General features: G+C 38.6%; 1 long non-coding RNA gene across 1 annotated transcript in view; it reads right to left on the reverse strand.

Moving 5' to 3' along the window:
• Positions 1–13,776: 13,776 nt before the first annotated feature.
• Positions 13,777–16,507, reverse strand: part of LOC119086873 — a 95,669-nt gene continuing 92,938 nt past the window's right edge. The window contains exon 2 of the long non-coding RNA XR_005090258.1: positions 13,777–14,105. This is a non-coding gene — a long non-coding RNA (uncharacterized LOC119086873). The remainder of the gene's footprint in view (positions 14,106–16,507) is intronic.

The raw sequence follows: 16,507 nt of genomic DNA on the forward strand, positions 1-16,507 counted from the left end.
TGGCCCTAGCCCAGGGTATTTCATAATGGAGCATATTTTGTTAGACACAACAAGATCTTTCACACAGTGAGTGTGAAAATATAAATCCTAAATCCTATTATTAAATGCAAAGCTTTTTCTCTTTCTGTGTATTTAATGTAAAATAGCTACATTTTTCTTTTAGTAAACTATCCACTTCTGGAATGGAGCCCCATGGTAATTACACAGTGTCACATCTTGTGGAGAGATTTATAATCTGAAATATTACTCAAATTCCCTTACCCATAGATTTGAAAAGGGATTTGACTAATGGAGAATAAGACCAAAGGCTATTGCTGGTCTGAGGCTGTGACAGTAATTTGGGTAAGAGATAAGAAAGGAAATTCTCTCTCTCTCTCTCTCTCTCTCTCTCTCTCTCTCTCTCCACTTTTCTCTCTTATTCACTCATTACCCTCTTTTTATTCATTCATATATATATATTATCTAAGAGAGATGCTAGCAAGGAAGTATTTGCAGGTTTTGTATCTAACATGGTGAAAGGGAGATTATTGAGGAAGAATGTATATAAAGACTCTTGAGCCAGGTGGTGGTGGTGTACATCTTTAATCCCAGCACTAGGGAGGCAGAGCCAGCCAGATCTCTTTGAATTCAAGGCCAGCCTGGTCTACAGAGTGAGATCCAGGAGAGGAACCAAAACTACACAGAGAAACTCTGTCTTGAAAAACAAACAAACAAACAAAAAACAAAACAAACCAATAACAACAAAAGGACTCTTCAATTGAAGAGTGAGAATTCATTCAGAGGAAGGCACTGTTCACAGAAAACATACTTCAATGAATGCAGTAATTAACTTTATTGTATTTTTGTAAGTGTGTGTGCGTGTATGTGTGTTGTGGTGTGTGATGCATGCATGCATGTACACCCATGTATGTGTGTACACACCCATAATGCACACACATGAAGAAGCTAGGGGAGGAAGTTTAGTTCTTCCTCTGTTGCTGTCTTGCTCTTGAGACAGGATTTCTCACTGAACCTGAAACTCTGAGACAGGGTTTCACACTGAACCTGAAACTCACCATTTTGACGGGGTTGACTTCAGGTCCATCGGTCTCCTGGAATTTACCTGTTTCTACTCCATAATACTGGGGTTACAAGCATGAACTGTCATGTCCATCTTTTTCAGGGGACTTGAGACTGGAACTCAGGCTCCGTGCTTGGACAGTAAGTGCTCCTACCTATGAGCTTTCTCCCCATCCATTTATTAGTCTTGTAGCAGATTCTTTTTTCAGTTTCATAGTCATTCAGGAAAAAAAAAAACAAGAATCCACTAGGTACTTGGTGTTAGAGTGCACTTATTTAGTGCAGCACTTTAATGATAGTATACAGATTGACCTTAAAAACAGTATCACACGTTGTACATTCTCAGCCCACACTTGCTAGCCGCAGGACTATATTTCTTTCACCATAAAAGCAGTTCTCTGATAAACACAAGAAACTCTGTGACTCTCCTAATCAAAGAGGGTCACAAGGAAAAGACTTTCTTGCTTTAACCTTTACACCTTCAATTGGTCTTTCCCTAAGGTTTTGGGACCCCCAAGAAGCAAGAGAAGAACTGACTGTGGTCCAGTTTAGCACAGAAAAATACAAAGAGGAAAATGAACACATATCCTGGATGTGGAACTGCTGACTTCTTTGCTGAGGTTGAAGACAAATTAGTGCAGTTGGACTCCTATACCCCTGCAGTGTTTCCCACACAGGGTGAGGGCTGCTTTGTGTCTTTTATGTCCACAACTGTCTTTGTTTTAATATGACAAAGCATTTTTATCCAGAATTAGTCTCAAACTCACAGATTTTGGTTTGCGGAAAATTTTGTTGATTTATTTAACCAATATAGAAGTGCCTCCTACCAAGAGTCCAGTACTCATCTGGGGCCTAGGAATATATAGCCATGAATCAAGCAGTCCTAGCCTGTGCTTTGGAGGAGACATTTTATGGAAGCAGACAAATAGAGCCAGGCATGATGGCTGATGTTAATGCTATTAGCTTTAGCTGAAAATTAAGCAAGAGTTGAGCAGTATTCGAAAATGAAAACCAGGGGCTGGGTTGGAAAAGCTATTCTGTGGATGGCATTCAGGGCAGCATTGAGGGATAGGAGTGAGTCACACAAATGTGGAAACAGAAAAAGATAAAGGGAAGCTTTAATTTGTGAGCCCTTCAATTTTATTTAAAGTTGAGGGTTTTTTTTTTGTTTTTTTTTTTTTTTTTTTTTTTTTTTTTTTTTTGCACTTCTGCTTGAAGCTGAGTACATCTAGATATTTGCCGCATCTCTAAGATGCATCAAGTAATACACCAAGACCAAACCTTAGGAAGGTACTGGACTTCTGTTTACCTCTCTTCCCATTCTCATCTCCTGGGTTCCTGCCTCCTCTTGCCATTTACTTTTAGGGTGGTTTTGAGCTGTAATATGAGTTCAGTTTGGATCCACATAGCTTGAATGCCACGCCACATTCTGAAGTGGGCTCTGGCTCTAAGGCATGAAATAGAGATTCTAACGGGTTGCTTTGAGTTTACAGTAGACCACATAGCTGCTCCAGCAGATTTGCCCCCAGCTTGGGTAGGCTAAATTCTCAGGGAAGACTGAGAGTTACAGAGTTGTTGAAATGTGGTAAAGAATTGAATTCAAAATAACTATAAAGCTCTAACTACTCTGAAATGCAACATCAACTTTAATTGGACAAGAGATCTGTAATGTTTGAAAACTATACTCCTCACATGGTTTTGTCCTGAACACTATTTATTAAGATTTCTTGGAGTATAATTAACAAATAAGGGTTATATATATTGAAGATATGCAGGATGAAATTTATGTTTAATATGATTATCTATTGTGCAATCATTTCTAGCAAGCTAATAACCATATTCATGCTACACATAGTTTACTTTTTGGGGGGTGAGAATACTCAAATTACTATTTTAGTGAATTTCAGACATACAATTCATAATTACCAACTCTAGTCAGCATGTAGTATTTTAGGAATCTGGAAATTTCTCAACTTTTCATAAACACTGCTCCATCTCTCTCATCCCCTTGGACTCTAGGTATTTACCTCTCTAATTCCATTCGGGAATTTGCCTTTGTTTTTCTAATGCCATATGTAAGGGAGACCATGCAGGGCACGTCCTGAGCATGGCTTCTTTTTCTAAACATAATGACCATCCAGGTCCATCCATAATGCTGCAAATTATAGGATATGTTCCTTTGTCAAAGCTGAATAGTACTCCAGTGTGTGTGTGTGTGTGTGTGTGTGTGTGTGTGTGTGTGTGTGTGTTTTCCATGTATGCATATCATAATTTCTTTTTCCATTCATCTCTCAGCAAACACTTAGACTGCCTCTGTATCTTGGTCACCATGAATAATGCTACAATAGATCTGAGAGTCAGTATTTTGAGGTATATTTTAAATTTAATGAATTCCTGTTATCTGGACTGGAACACTAAAGTCATCCCACCCATTATGTCCGCCTGTCTCTTCTCTCTAGTATTACTCATTCTGTCGAGGTCTGGGTCCTTGCAGCCTGTTACTTATTAGATTTCAAGACTTTCTTAAAGGACATGGGGGTCTTTTCTTGAAGACATGAAATAAACGGATCTTATCTGTACTTTTTAGCACATTGCTGCTCATTAATCTTCATTTGCTTATTGCCTTTCAAGTGAGTCTGCAGACAGACAGGTTGCTACAGTGGTAACACATGCTTCGGAGGGGAGGCTGCTCAGGGTCACATTATGGGCTCAGCACTATTCACCATACTATTTGGGGAAAAGTTTCACTAACAATTAGAGTAGTTTGAGTCTAACGACTCTTGCCTCAACTATTCTTCTTTTTAGAAATAAAGATGGTACCACCTGATTCATATTTACATAGAGATTAATGGTATACTAGTCTATGCTGAGTGTTTCTAAGTACTCTGTACTAAGTACTACACTTATTATATAGTTGGAATTGATATTTACAATGATTTTTCTGAAACCTGCCACAACAGTGGATTTCCAATAACATGTCTTTCCTTCCCAATCCATAGCCAGGTACCTAATGAACCTTTCAGGCTTATTTTTTCTCTTTAAACAGAACCTAGTATTTCTTTAAACGCTTCTATTTATCATTCTTTTTTACTCTGTTTTTAATTTTTTGTTTTTATTGGAAATAGATTTTTTTGAAATAGACTGACAGCAGATCTTCTCCTCTCCTTCTGCTCCTCCAGTCTCCAACCCCCAGCTCTGTAGCAGAACACCTGTTGTGGTCTCCCTTTCCCCTCTGACTCCATTCCCAGTGGATCACACAGATCTTCTCCAACCTTCCTCTCCCCAACTCATCCCAGTACCCCAGCCTCCAACACCAGCAGGCATTCCCTGTGAACACACAAGCTATGCAGGCCAGGGAATCAGGTAAGCTAACTGAAGACCTTCAGCACTCCATCCTGTCCTCCAAACCCAACCCCCTAGTCTGATCCCCATCTCTGCAACAGAACACCAGCTGCAGCCTTCTTTCTCCCTCTGCCAATATTGCCTATGGACCCCACAGACCTTCCCCTCCTAACCTTTCTCTCCCCACTTGTTGCTTTATCCCAGCCCTCAACTCCAGCATGTACTCACCACTAACACACAGAGGATTCCTGTAGGATGCAGGCAGGCTGTCTGTAGATCTTCCCCTCTGCTTCTGGTCCTCTAAATCCAATCCCCCAGTCTCATACCCACACTATAACAGACCTACTGGGGTGACCCCTCTTCACTGTTTCCCTCCATTCCAAGGAGACAACATAAGCAGATCTTGGTTGAACATTTTATTCTTCTCCCCACTGTGAAACTTTTCAGATCCCTAGCCTATTCTCATTTCTAAGTGTCAGCTCCCAATACCCAGAAACACATTTTACCTGGAACCTCCATTGGCCAGAACTAGCAGGTCCAAAGAAAATTCCCTATCAGTCAACACACAACCATCACACTCTCAAAAATCCAGAGAGGAAACAGAAACCAAAGAACAAAGACAAATCCAGAAATCAGCACCTAGACCTATAACCATCGCAATCCTAGACACCTAGACACCAGTGTAAAACCACAATCAATAATAGCCAGGGTAATATGTCTCTGCAAGAGCCTGGCTATCCAACCACAGCAGGCCATGAATATTACAACATAGCTGAAGTAAAAGGAAAAGACCTTAACATTGCCTGTGTGAAAATGATAGAGGCCCTTAAAGAGGAAATTAATAAACCCCTTAAAGAAAGCAAAGAAAATGCAAACATTAGAAGGAAATGAATAAAGGTATTCAATATGTGAAAATGGAAATAGAATTAATAAAGAAAATTTAAACTGAGGGAATTCTGGGAATGAAATATTTAGGAATTCAAACAGGAACTACAGAGGCAAGCTTCACTAACAGAGTACAAGAGATAGAAGAAAAAACTCAGGCATTCAAAATTAATAGAAGAAAGGGACACATCAGTAAAAGAAAATGTTAAACCAAAATAAAATCCCTAATGCAAAAGACCCAGGAAATCTGTGACACCATGGAAAGACCAAACATGAATAATAGGAATAGAAGAAGGAGAAGAATCCAAGTTCAAAGGCTCAGAAAATATTTTCAACAAATCATAGAAGAAAATTTTCCTAACCCAAAGAAAGAGATGCCTATAAAGGTACAAGAAACATGCAGAACACCAAATAGATTGGAACAGATCAGAAAGTCCCTTTGGTACATAATAATCAAAACACTAAATCTACAAATCAAAGAAGGAATATAAAATCTGCAAGGTAAAAGATCAAGTAACATGTAAAGGCAGATTTATTATAATTATATCTGACTTCTCAATGGAGACTCTGAGAGCCAGAAAGGCCTGGACAGATATACTGCAGACTCTGAGACCACAGATACCAGCCAAGATGACTATACCCAGCAAACTTTAAATCACCAAAGATGGAGAAAATAAGTTATTCCATGATAAAACCAAATTTAAACAGTATATGTCTACAAAGACAGTCCTACAGAAGATACTAGAAGGAAAATTCCAACCTAAGGAGATTAACTACACTGATGAAAATACAGGAAATAAATAACCTCATACCAGCAAACCTAAAAGAAGTGAAACACACACAGGCACAGACATACACAGAGACACACAGACAGACACACACATACACACACACACACACACACACATACAAAATACCACTACCACCACTAAAATATCATAAATCAATAATGATTGGCCATTGATATCTTTCAATACCAAATGTCTTAATGTCCAAGTAAAAAGACACAGAATGGATTAGAAAATGGTATCCATCCTGCTGCATCCAAGAAATACATTCTCAACATTAAACATGGAAATTTCCTCTGGGTAAAGGGTTGGAGAAGAAATTTCAGGCAAATGACCTAAGAAGAAAGCTGTTGTAGCCATTTTAATATTTAACAAAATAGACGTCAAACTAAAACTAATCAGAAGAGATAGGGAAAGACACTACATATCCATCAAAGGAAAAATCCACCACGAAGACATTTCCATTATTAACATCTATGTCATAAATACAAGGGCACCCAAGTGTGTAAACAGTAACAACAACAATAAAACACCACTACAGCTTAAATCACATATTTGTAGCTGGAGGTTTTCCTGTGTCTTGCCTGGTCTGCAGCCGCTCAGACCCAAGTAAACACACAGAGGCTTATATTAATTAAAACTGCTTGGCCATTAGCTCAGGCTTACTACTGACTAGCTCTTACAGTTAAACTCAGCCAATTTCTGTTAATCTATATGTTACCATTTTTTTCTGTGGCTTTACCTGTATGCCATTACATGCTGCTTCCTGGATGGTGGGCTAGCATCTCCTGACTCAGCCTTCCTCTTCCCAGAATTCTCCTTGTCTGCATATTCTGCCTATACTTCCTGCCTGGCTACTGGCCAATCAGTATTTTATTAAACCAGTGTACAAAAGCATTATTCCACAGCACATATTGACACTTATACACTGATAGTGGGGACTTCAATACCTAATTCTCACCAATGGACAAGGCATCCAGACAAAATTTAAACAGAGAAATATGAGCTAACAGATGTTATAAACAAAATAGACCTAACAGATATTTACAAAACATTTCATGCAAATATAAAATACACCTTCTCCTCTACACCTCATGACAGTTTCTCCAAAGCTAACCACATAATCAGACACAAAGAAGTCTCAACAGATACAAGAAAATTACTCCTCCCCCCTAGTCATATCAGGCCATCAGTGATTAAAGCTGGATATCAAAACAACAGAAACAAACTCACGGAAACTGAACAACTCTCTAACTGACTGAACAGTGGATCAACACAAATGGAGAAAGAAACTAAAGATGAGAATTCAGTGAAAATGAATACACAACGTACCCAAACTTATAGGACACAATAAAAGAGATTAAAAGAGGCAAGTCCATAGTACTAAGTGTCTCCATAAAAAATAATTTGGAGAGAATACTATCAACTTAGCAGCACACCTGATACCTGATAGCTGTAGAATAAAAAGAAGTAATGACACCCAAGAGGAGTGGACAGCAAGAAATAATCCAACACAGGGATGAAATCAACAAAATAGAAACAAAGAGAATACAAATAATCAATGAAACAAAGAGTTGGTTCATTGATAAAACCTACAAGGTAGACAAACTTATGTAAACTAACTAAAAGGTGGAGAGAGAATATCCAAATTAACAAAATCAGAAATGAAAAGGGAGATATATCAAGAGACACTGAAGAAATCCAAGAAATCATGAGGTTATACTCCATGTATGTCAACCTGTATGTCAATAAATGGGAAAATCTAAAGGAAATGGACAATTTTTTCAATAGGTACCACTTACCAAAGTTAAATCAAAAATAGATTAGCAATTTAAGTAGACCTATTACCCCAGTGAAATAGAAATAATCATTAAAAGTCTCCCAACCAAAAAATCCCAAGGCTAGATGGATTTAGTACAGAATTGTACCAGATTTCCAAAGAAGAGTTAATGTCAATACTTCTCAAATTATTTCACAAAATACAAACAAAAAGGACATTACCCAATTCATTTTATGAGGCCACAGTTACCCTGACACCCAAACCACATAAAGATGCAAAGAAGAAAGGGAATTATAGAAGAAATTACATTATGAACAAAGACGCAAAAATTCTCAATAAACTACTTGCAAACCAAATCCAAGAATACATCAAAACAATCATTTCAGTGATCAATATAGAGCTGCAGAGATGGTTCAACATATGAAAATCAATAAATGTAATCCACTATATAAAAAAACTGAAAGAAAAAAAAGATGATTCCATTGTATGCAAAACAGACCTTTGACAAAATCAAAAGCCTTCATGAAAAAAGTTGTAGAGAGATTAGGGATATTCAGGACATATCTAAACACAACAAAGGAAGTTTACAGCAAGCTGATAGCCAACATTAGCTTAAATGGAGAGAAACTCAAAGCAATTCCACTCAAATCAGGAACAAGAGAAGGTTGTCTACTCTCCTCATATGTGTTCTATATATTACCTGAAGCTCCAGCTAAAGCGATGAGATCAAGGAAGAAATCAAAGTATCTTTATTTGCCGATGATATGATAGTTTGTATAAGTGACCTCAAAAACTCCATTGGGTAATTCCTACAGCTGATAAACACTTTCAGCAAAGTAGCTGAATCCAGCATTAACTTACAAACATATAGCCCCCTATATAAAAATGACAATGAATTGAGGAGGGTGTGGTGGTTGTGTGTTGCCTGATAGGGAATGCTCCTGAGATCCTGCGAAGTGTGAACACTGGTGGTTCTGTGCAGAATATATTTCTAGTTATTGGCTCACACTTAGGATTGAGGATGAGCTAGTGGCAGCTTCAAGAGGTCCACAGGAGTGAGAGAAGCAGAGTTTGCAATCAGGGTCGGCTTAGTCCCCTGGGATTGGGGGCAGAGAATGAGGAGAGGCTATAGGAGGCGGTCTTCTACAGAGCTAGGGATGAGACTCAGAGATTGTATTTGGAGGAGAGGAAGGAGACTGAAGATCTGAAGACCACACACCTCCTTCCTCCCTAATGTGGTAGGTGGGTTCCCAGGGTGTTACTTCTTGTGGGAGTTAGCAGCTCAGACCAAGGGATGGGGTGGTAAAAAATGCTATAGGAGAAGATCTGTTCGATTCTCTGGAGATGGGGCAGAGAGGAAAGGGATACCTCAGTAGGTAGTCTGCTGCAGAGCTGGGGAGGAGACTAGGGGAATGGATTTGGAAGAGAGGAGGAGTGAATATGTGAAGGTCACCTACCTGCTTTCCTGGCCAGAGTGGCCAGTGGTTCCCAGGGAACCCTATCTATCATTCTTACAACCACGGAAACTCCTGGTACTGCTTTTTTGCCATTGTTTTCATTCTGCCTGGAAAGCCGTTTCTATGCCTGTGGACGAACCTGCCATGATCAGGACACAATATCTTTTTCATAATACCTCCCACATCTACTCTACTTCTGTTCTCTCTTCTTGCAGGTGCTGTAGGCTCACATGCATGGACTTCATGACTGGCTTTCTTGGTTCAGTCCTCTGTGCACTTGAGCAACCAACACTCAGACAGAAAAGTCAGATGGAAGGTCAGGGATTATCCTCCATCTTCCTCTCTCCAGGGTAGCTTCTGCCTGGCCACATCCCATGATGCAGTTGAGAGTTCCTTGCAAGATAGTAACCATTCCTTTCCTGTCACTCCTGCCCTCAAATTGGAGATAACTTTTTTTGCCTTCATTGTTCAGCTACTTTTGATTTTTAAAAGTTTTAAATCATCATAATTTTTAATTGCAGCATGTCAAGGTGCAAATAGTGGTATTCATATGTTGGTGATTTTACTTTTCATCATCAAATGCCTGTTCTGTTTAAATTTTGGACCATACTTGGGGAGAATCTGCTCAAAATAGTAAAGATAAAAACAGTGGAATATAATCATTAAATAATTTCTAAGGTCTTTCAATTATATAGACATAAAGACACTGTATTTTTTCATTCTCATTATTTTAATACAAGCAAATTGGATCATGTTTCATAACTCTATTACTTATTGCCTTTGGTCAAATGAATTCACCCACTCTGTTGAACTATTCAGAATTTCAAACAACCCATTTCAACAGGATGATTGTTGCCCAGACAAGGAGCTCGATTTTGACCAGTAGAAAGGCTCTGGCATGTATTACTTCCCAAACCCCAAGAATCCACTAAGTCTAGGGTCAGTTTGAACACACACATACTCTGCCCTGCTTTTAATGAAATAATTTCTTGTAACTGGAAATCTATTTCAATATAGATATTTACTATGTAGATAGATATATAGTAGTATTCATATCTAGGTATGCACAAGAGAAGGACCATATTAAAATGTACACATATGTATATAAATGTGTGTGTGTGTGTGTGTGTGTGTGTGTGTGTGTGTGTGTGTGTGTGTGTGTTTAAATGTACGTATATTCTTGCTGGAATTGAAGTCTTATTTGGAAGAGAATCTAATCAAACAATAGATCCCATGTGTAGAGCCCACCATAAAGGTAAGTTTCCAGATAAAAGATAATGACCCTGGAGTTATTCAGCAGTGTGCTCCTGCAGCTCATTTGAGAATGTGTTCTCCACATCTGGATGCTGAAGCCATATTGTGTCCCTCAGGAGAACCCATGAGGCACACAAGTTCTAGTGTGCCTGTGTCAATGTAAAAACTACAATTTCAGAGGGAATAGGAAAGTTCATTCTCAAGGCAAATATCATTGGCCACAGCCTAGGAATGTGGATTCATGTTACGCTAAATACGATGATCTAATGTGATAATAATTTTATAAAGTTTACATAACAATAGGACAAGGAAAATCATAAATTGTGGCACTTTAATAATACACCGATGAGACATAAGGTAAGAAGTTTACAGCAAAATGGAGAAATCTCTACTATTAGTCCCATGAGATATTTGATGACATCTTTAGCTTTTGGTTCATGGAAGCTAGGTCTATATGTACTTTCTAAAGTACTTTCTAGTACTTATAAACAAATTGCTACAGTACTGTATTTACCTAATAGTCAGAAGAATATTATCATATTAGTCACACGCAGAGATAGGCAACAAGGGGTGTTTGGGAACAAAAACAGTCCTAGATAATTTGGGTGTGTTCTACAGTAGTCCAGCTATGCATAACCACTGCAGTTTTAATCATTTTGTCAGTCCTGTAGAATGTTCAATGAGGTATAGTTTTTTTTCCCTTAGGAATTCAGTTCATAGGCAGCATTAGTGCTAAATGCTTATCCCATAAACAGAAGAGACCAATATGGATTCCAGATGATATGATGCCTACAGGGAGAGAAGTACATAAAATGCCTACTGATCACACTGTATTCTTGGCATTATGAAAATGAAAAAAAAATTCACTGAAGTAGACAGGACTCTGGGTAATACTACACTGCCTCTCATAATATGACTTTATATGTAGACTTACAGAACGCCTGTTTTCTGCCTTCTTGGCATTAAACACAATGTTGGTCTGACCATGGGACTAATTTGACTCTCTGGAAGCAATTGACTTGTTGGAAAGGTGAGATAACCTTACTTCAGTCCCAGTTGGATTCTGTTTTGTAGAATGTACTACATAAATAACTAATAAATAATCAGTGTCCTTAATAGTAATACATAGCCTAGAAATGAAGAGTAAAAGTATGGATCCCCTCATCAAAAAAATTCATAGTTCAGTTTCAGAATTTTTGTTCCCCACATTTTTAACTTCTCTGGTGCAGAGGTCTTGATTCCCCACAAAAGAACCAGAAGTTGTCACGTGGTCATTTTGAGTTTGTCACATCAGTGAACCGTGGGGAGTGTAGGAAGCCTTGAGTAAATTATTGACAAGGAATAGGATTCATGGTACAGGTGGAAGCCTCTGCCGTGGAAATTGGAAAAGCCTTTTCCTTCGGTCAGGATGAACGTAGAGAGGCTGAACTGATGCCTGCATGGAGCATTCACCCCCCCTACACACACACCACCACTTTCCAGTCTCTTTGCTGTACTTTGTGGTCATCAGAGAGGCTTCTTCAGGCATCAGAGGTGAGTGGGTGCAGAGACCCACAGCCAGGCATTGTGTAGAGAGTCTGAATTGGAGGTCTCCATCGGGTTCTTCCCCTCGGAGATGGAGAACCCCGTGGGAAAGGGGGAGGAATGTCCGTGGGAGTCAGAGGGGATGGAGGAGACCTGGAGAACACGGCCTACCAATTCAATAGGGCTCACACTGGCTCAGAGACTGGAAGGTCAAGCATGGGGGTTACGTGGGTCTACACCAGGTCCTCTGCATAAGTCATGGCTGTTCTTTTGAGACTCCTAACGGTGGAAGAAGGTCTATCTCTGACTCTTTTGACTGCTCCTGAGACTTTATTCCTCCTACTGGGCTGCCTGGCCCAGCCTCGTCATAAAGGCTTTCATATTGCCACGTCTTATTGTATCTAGTTTTGTGCTGTCTGGCTGTCATTTCTTGGAGATCTGGTCTTCTCTGAAGTGGAAATAAAAGGGGAGTAGGTCTGGGTCGGGGGTGGAATGTGGGGGGAGCGAGGGGGAACTGGAGGGAGGGAAAACTGGTTGGAGTGTATTGTATGAGAGAAGAAGCTATCTTCAATTTAGAAAAAAAGATTAAAATAAATCACAAAACAGAAAAAAAAATGTCCTGACCATCTACTTATGGCAAATGAAACAAGTAAAAGTAGGATGTAGACTTTGGGAGATGAAGGGGTTCAGTGTGATATGGAAGGAGATGAGAGAGGTTGGGGTGAAAACGGATAAGATTCATTATTTAAATTATAAAAGTGCCAAGCAACAACAAAAATATTTTATGAAAGATAGGACAAGTAAAAATAAAAATGGACGAGCAATGAGGGAATGCAGTAATAGGTCTATGGTAATGATAATAGACTGTTAGCATCCCCTATAAAAATGAAAGTGGGGTGGGTAATCAAACTCTTACCTAAGATTCCACCCATCTACTCCTCTCTCCTAGACCCTTTCCCATGGCTACAGGTAACCGTGATGCAGGCTGCCAGGGTATTTTAGAGTGGGTATGGGCTGATGCAGGCTTTGAGAGTCATTACCTGTGATGACTGGGTGGTACTTTTGTTTTTGAGATGCAAGTGATTTTGAATTATTCATCCTATTATATGTAACCCCTCACTCATGTTTCTGAAAGTAACCCTAATAAATGCATTTGTTCATAAAAAAAACACAAGAAAAAAGAAAGAAAAAGAAAAATTTTAAATGAGAAGGGAAGCAGGGGCTGGAGGCAGAGCTTACTGCTGGGACTCCTGCATCTCAGCTTCCATTCACTCTCCATGGAAAACATGGGCTTGGAGAGATGGATCCATGGTTAAGAGCAATGGCTGTTCTTCCAGAGAGCCTGGTATCAGTTCCCAGCACCCATATGGCAGCTCACAACCATCTGTAACTCTAGTTACAGGGGACCTGACCTCCTTTTCTCATCTTCTTGGGCACCAGGCACATATGTAGTACACAGACATGCATGCAGGCAAAAATCTCAAACACAGACCAAATAATCAAAAAAGATTCCCCTTCTGTCTCTATCTTATCCATAAATTTCTTACAGTGTATATGAAGTCTATTAGTATTGCAAATGTACCAGCTAGATAGGAAGGAACAATCACTTAAGCATTTTAAAAGTTACATAGAGTGACAGTTGTAGCTCGTGTTTTTGTTTAAGTGTAATGAGACACTGGTCTAAACATTTTTTTATTGTCTTTAATACTTATAGTAATCCAGGCAAATATTTCTTTACACATTTTACAGAGAAGATATAATCAAATGAAATAGTTTCCACATACTTCTTATCTACTTAGCATTTAATTCAAATCTTATGTTCCATCTGTAAAAATGAAACCCACCAAGGAGTGAATTGATTTTTCCCTTTTCCAATTCAGGAGGTGTGAGTGGAAGATTGTTGTCACGATCTTCAGGTAGTTTTGAGGATTTACATGTTTGTGTTGAAGGGCTCATACTTTCTTTTTTGTCTCAGTGTCATCTGTTAGGTTTCCTGTCCTGGGTTGAGAAGTTAACCTTGAATAATGAAAAAAAAATGCTGTTAAAAAGTGACACATAAAATAAAGTGACAATTGCATCTTTATCCCTTCCAGCTGCATGTCAATGTCATCCATTAATCTTATTAATTAAAACCAAGCAGTACCTACCACACTTCATTTAAGATCAGATCAAGTATACACAGTGCCCTTTCCATTACCTAGTCTATAAATAAAACGTGAGCACATTTACACTGACTTGTTTCCATAGTGATAAAACAGTCTTCCCTTGAGTTGTCAAGGCAATGTGCAAAAGGTTAGCCAACTGGACAAGCACAGGAGCTATTTGTCAAGTAATAGGTTTAAGAAAAGCTAGGGTAACTCAGTAAGGAATGATTTAGCTAAAAGTAAAACTGAGAATCACAGAATGTGAACGTTTTGGTTTTAATGACCTGCTAATAATTTTTTCATTGTGAAATGATTTTGGAAATAGAAGAAAGCATAAAAGAATATACATATGGATCACATGTACATACATATAGTGAACAAACTCTTTAGATAATATTTTATTAATTCTTTGGGAATTTTATACAGTCTATTCTGATCATAATCATCCTCCCCTAATTCCTCACAGATCCAGCCTTCACCCTCACCTCTCTACTCACCCAACTTTAAGTTTTATTTATTTTTTTCCCCATTGATCCAATTTGTGTTGCTGAAGTACTCTTGTGTTGTACTCTAGAGTGTGATTGAATTACCAGGGGTTACACAATTAAATAAAACTGACTCTTATCTGCCCACAACTATCAAATACCAATGGCTCCCCGTGCCCTCCCCCACCCTCCATGCTGGGGTTTTGCCTGGCTTGAGCTTGTTCAAACCTTCAGATGCAGCCACGATCACTGTGAGTTCCTATGTGCATTGTCCTGTTTTATTCAGAAAACACCATTTCCTTGATGCTATCCACTACCTTTGGCTTTTGCAGTCTTTCTCCTTCCTCTTCTAAGAAGAACCCTGAGGCTTGGGTGGAGGTTTGGTAAGTCTCATTTAGGGCTGAGTATTCCACACTCTCTTATTTTCAAAAGCACATTGACTGGTTGAGGGTCTCTGTGTTAATTGACATCTACTGCAAGAGTCTTTTCTGATCAGTGTTGAGAGATTCACTTATCAATGGGCATAGCAATAAGTCATTAGGAGTTGTTTTGATACTATTTCCTTTTAGTAGAATAATTAGTAGTAGGTCTGCCTAGGGCCTAAGATCTATTCAGCCACATGTTCTTGAACCTCTTAATGGTACCAGGTATGACTTCCCATCTCACAGGGAGAACTTTTGATCATAAAGTGGTTTGATTACTACCAGAATATTTAAGCCACCATTACATCAGAGATCATACCTTGTCAGGCCAGGAATTAATTTAGCTTGCAGGATTCACAGCTGGATGATATTGATGATTACTTTTCTCCTCTGGTAGTGTGCATAGCACTTTATATCACTGTGGAAACTAACCAGGGGGATGAAACTTCCCAGGTGAGTACAGGCTTGACTCATCCATATTCTGTGACTAAAGTATGTAGTATCTTCAGCAATAGGGTATTATCATCAAGTTCTAGAGGGTGACCAAGAGCATTGGCAATAGCCTATAATGTTTGGTGATCTATGAAACCCCATTTTTTAGCAACTCAAAAAGGGATAACCCATTCCTGGTGTTGTAGTTTTTATTTGCTAGCATGTGGTAACTTCTTGAGGTATTATCCATCTCTGATGGGGAATTTAATTTAAACTCCTTTCATATATGTATATGTATGTATTTTAGGAGCCTTCTACAATACTAAATCTCCATATGGTAGTTTCAAAGGCATTTAGTATTAGTTATTCCTCTTAAATTTTGTTTATATCAGTGATGATTTTCCTCCCATGGTAAGCAAGATTACTACAGAGGAACAACCAGATTTAATTGAAATTAAAGTTTTTCCAATAAATTTGATATGTGGCAAAAATGATTTCCTGTGAAATCAGCCAAATCCTCAATTATGAAAGTAAAATAAGGAAAAAAACTTTTTGGGTAAGTAGAGGAAAGAAAATAGTACATACATCCTCTCCTTTACAGAAATAAAAATGCATAATGTGCAATTAATTTTGTATATTCTTGAAACATAGATACCTGTTAGAACTGCTGGAGTAATTGGTACTACCATAATACAAAATCAAACACACACACACACACACACACACACAAACACACACACACACAAACACACAAATTTTCATTGGGTTTTTCTACCTTCTGGAATCTTTATTTTGAGAGTAACAGACAAATTGAGTCTATCAGGACAGAAAAAAATCACCACTGCATTTTCATTTTTATTCCATAACATGGTTGTAATTACTTTACTATGGCTGCTATGAGGAAGGCATGATGAGAGTCATATCCTTAAGCAAAT

Source organism: Peromyscus leucopus, chromosome 8a (assembly GCF_004664715.2).
Source record: "Peromyscus leucopus breed LL Stock chromosome 8a, UCI_PerLeu_2.1, whole genome shotgun sequence".
Lineage (NCBI taxonomy): Eukaryota > Metazoa > Chordata > Mammalia > Rodentia > Cricetidae > Peromyscus > Peromyscus leucopus.